At 44.1% G+C, this 3,820-nt stretch overlaps 1 pseudogene; it reads left to right on the top strand.

Annotated features, from left to right (window-relative positions):
* Positions 1-2,122: 2,122 nt before the first annotated feature.
* On the top strand, positions 2,123-3,480 carry LOC118120056 (annotated as a pseudogene).
* Positions 3,481-3,820: the final 340 nt, after the last annotated feature.

Genomic DNA, 3,820 nt, shown 5'->3' with positions numbered 1-3,820 from the left:
CTCCTGTTAGTTACTTCTCTGTCGTCCCACTCGTCAGATCAGTGACATTAGGCTGCAGTTTATGCTTTACAATGACTCAGTTCTGCCAAGACAGAGCCATAATTCACGAGTCACCATCTGGACGGTTATTACTCACTTCGGCCTTGACCTCCTGTGATCTGCAGATTTTCACAAACTGTGATTAAACCTTCAACTGCAAATACATTTCTTGGACTGGAGGGGACTAGTTACTGTCTCCATCTAGTGGCAGGATGGAGCGTGGTACAAAGATGCCAGGTGCCAATGCAAGAAAAGGCCCCAACAACCCACTTCATTACAGTTACAATGATATTTAAATCAAATGTAGCATCTGAGCTGCATCATTTGTTTACCAGAGATATAAATGTCTCCTTCCGGTCCAAACTGGAAGACAGCAGATAAGCACTGACAAATTATAGTTTAGGCTATTGCATGTTAAATGTATATACCCCTTTGATTATTCACGTATATCAAAAATAGTATCCTGCAGCAGCAGCAGGGGAAATAAAAAGAATATATATGATCTGTGATTTTGGTCCGAATCCTGCCCGCCCAACAAAAATGTGAATAAAGGTCACTTAAAACTGAGATTGGGCCCGTTGGCCTAGTGTTGTCTATACCATATTTAAAATTGATAATATATATTTTTAAATTTTACATCTGGACACTGTTGTAACTATATGCTGGCAATTTATCTAAAAAGTACTGTATTTTCTCACCAATACATGATGGCACTGTAGGGTTATATTTTATCATCCAGCATTGACTATAATGTAAACTTAAAGAAATCCTCTGTAATTATGTGCCTGGATCTTTTTTTGTATTCCCCTGCACAAACAATGTTTAACTTGTTAATGATACTTGCAGAAGGGAATCCAACGTGTGTTACTTGATAGGCTTCTCATTGCTTGCTGTACAGCCTGATCGCGACCTTGAACCAGACTAATAAGCCTTGAAAAGCACACACCAAATTCCAGATACATGGAATGGAGGAAATGGAACAAAAGCTTCAGAGCACAGATCACAATGTTGCAACAAACAGTTTGGGATCATGTAGCTCAATACATCATACAAACCATGAAAACATACCTCCAGCAAACACACGATCCTCCCGACACCACAGAGGAATGCAGCCGGGCTCAGGCGGCACAAAGAACACAACATACAAGTGTGGTGATGGCGTAAAAAAACACAGGGAGGCCACAGATGAAAAGAATCGGCCTATAATTTTAAATGCGAACAATCCATGCGGGTTTGACAAATACCTACGAGCCCTTAAAACTTAAATCAATCTCAGAGGGTGAAACTAGAGAGATGAGGGAAGAAAGATAACTGACAAAGCGTATCCATATGTCTCACTCATGTGGCAGAATCCTTGCATGGATGTGCGCCATAAAGCAATGCATAGCAGTTGTCTATCACCCCCCCGGCCCCTCCTCTCACAGTGGCTGCATAGACGGAACTTAGCGATTCGTACTGATGTGCCAGCCTATGTCTGGCTTTGATGCCCATTGCAGAATCTTTCCTTTTTCTCCCCTTTTTTTTAACACGGCAACATCTGTGAGCCGACCTCACCACAGGCTAGCCGATGATTTGGGGGAACGTAATGTAAAGGGAAACAGAGCTGGAACCAGGAACAGTAGAGTGAGAGTGGATCACGCGACCACATCTGCTTCATGTGGTTGGAAGACATCAGAGTGGTGCAGGCAATTTTAAACATGTGAGGAAAAGGCAGACACGCTGGGCCTCAAATATCCACCCAGAGATACTGCGCGTAGGATTTTAGACAAACATAGACTTGGACTCAGGCTAAAACAGGATAAGAAACACATTAGGTAAGGAGTTGCATGTGCAAAACCGCCAAATGTGCAGCTGTTTCACTGATAATCCCTACATGTTCTTGGCATTTAGCTGAGCATGAATTCCTTCTCCATGTAGGAATGTTTCAGTTTCAGAAAAAAGATTGTGGACCTCTGAGAGACAATCCCACCCACATGACAGCTGATTGGCTGATGATCTTTAATCGCTAACTGACGACACCTGTGAGGGCAATGAGCCATTTCCAGGCTGCCCGGGCAGCTAAAACATCTTACCTAGCAACAGAATGATCTGCTGGTTCCACCACCGTACGCTGGCCAACTGCAAAGCTTGTCAATCCACTGAGCGCTTGAGAAATGGGTGAGTTTTGAGCTGTTAGTTAGCTGTTGTTTGTTTGAATCTGTTTTAAGAAGACGTGTATATTTCTCATTTGTAAATCTTTGGCTTTTGGTGAAAAGTAAAGAAGGTATTGATCATGACAGCCATCAGAGCAGCGGCTCCTTCAACGTCGCAGCCAAAGAGCAAAGGGCAGCAGTGGAGGCTTGACTGCTCATGGCTGCACGGTGAAGTGTCTGGACCTTGTATGCTATGAAGTTTGTGCTTCACTGGGTTACTAAGCTGAAGACATCACTGCAGATAAATCTCCTGCCAATGTTAAAAATCATGATCTTTAAACTTGATTTTCAGTCTCTACATGACGTGGGTGTTTATATTTGTGACTCTGCAGGAGAAGTTAAGAATGCCGAACACTTCTGTTATGCAGAGGAGACCAAACTGGCCTGGGGAGGAAGGAAAGCTTTCTGCTGACATCATTGAAGAGCAGCGCAAAGTCACTGGAGGCAGATCTGATCGTGTTTCAGGTAAGGCGCCTGAGTGGCGGTTATGTGTTAGGCCTTGAGATCTCCAGATTAAAAAGTAAACTTGTATCTTTGTCAGTTTCCCATGTACTGGTTCACTGTGCCTGCGATCATGAAGGGCTGGTTTGACCGGGTGCTCACCCCCGCCAAGCTCTTACTGCACGATAAGAGACAGCCAGAATTCTCAAGGTGAGGAATCAAAAGCAAGAGGCTCGCAGTGTTGGTTTAAGATTTAGTTTGTCCTTTCTTAATTTGTTTGCTTCCTGCACAGGACAAGAAAGTCATTCTCCTTCACCACTGGATCTCATGAGTCCACATGTTCAGTGCTACTGGCATCAATGGAGACATGAATGTCATCCTGTGGCTCCCTGCAGGTATAATTTTTGCATGAATTAACTGAATCAAACTTCAATAGCTTGACAGGAACGCCAATCATGTGCTTTTTTTTTTTTTCTTCTCCTCCAGAACGGTATCCTCCACTACTGTGGCTTCCAGGTTCTGGGCCCGTTCAGATCTCTGGGCCTGGCTCACATTCCCTCCAAGGCCTGCGATACCCTGCTCGACGCTCTGGCGCACACGACTGCAAGGCCTCTCGAAGAAGAGCCACTTTCCTTTACTTCAATGGACTGCTTTGACGGGAGGGTTTCCAGCTGAAGTTCTAGTTCCAAGAGAAACACGCCACCAAGGAGTTTGGCCTGACTGTGGGGATCCACCTAGGAAAACCGATTCTCCCAACAACCAGATGAAAGCTGGAGTCTGGAAGACTGCAGAGCCTGTATACCGCTGAAAATTTCTCTGATGAAAATAAACCTGAAATGCTCTACACTATGGCCTTTTGAATTTCTTTTAATAAGTTACTCTAATAAGGCCACTGATGTGTTCCTGATATAGTTGTACAAAGGAATTGGCTAAGGGGCACAGGGCCACACATGCGCAGAAGGAAAGTGATCATCACAGGTCAAAGATGAATGCTGGGCAATGGTTCACTCACTGATTTCCTTGTGTGGTGGGACTGCTCTCCTGACATGAACTTTGGTATTTCTGAGTTCAGCTGTTTAGTCAAATTCGCACCAAACTGACTAGCTGGAAATGTTGCAGTGAGTAGCCATTAAAAAGTCAATATACTT

The sequence above is a fragment of the Hippoglossus stenolepis genome, chromosome 13 (genome assembly GCF_022539355.2).
Source record: "Hippoglossus stenolepis isolate QCI-W04-F060 chromosome 13, HSTE1.2, whole genome shotgun sequence".
Lineage (NCBI taxonomy): Eukaryota > Metazoa > Chordata > Actinopteri > Pleuronectiformes > Pleuronectidae > Hippoglossus > Hippoglossus stenolepis.
This window is presented reverse-complemented; position numbering and strand designations above follow the sequence as displayed.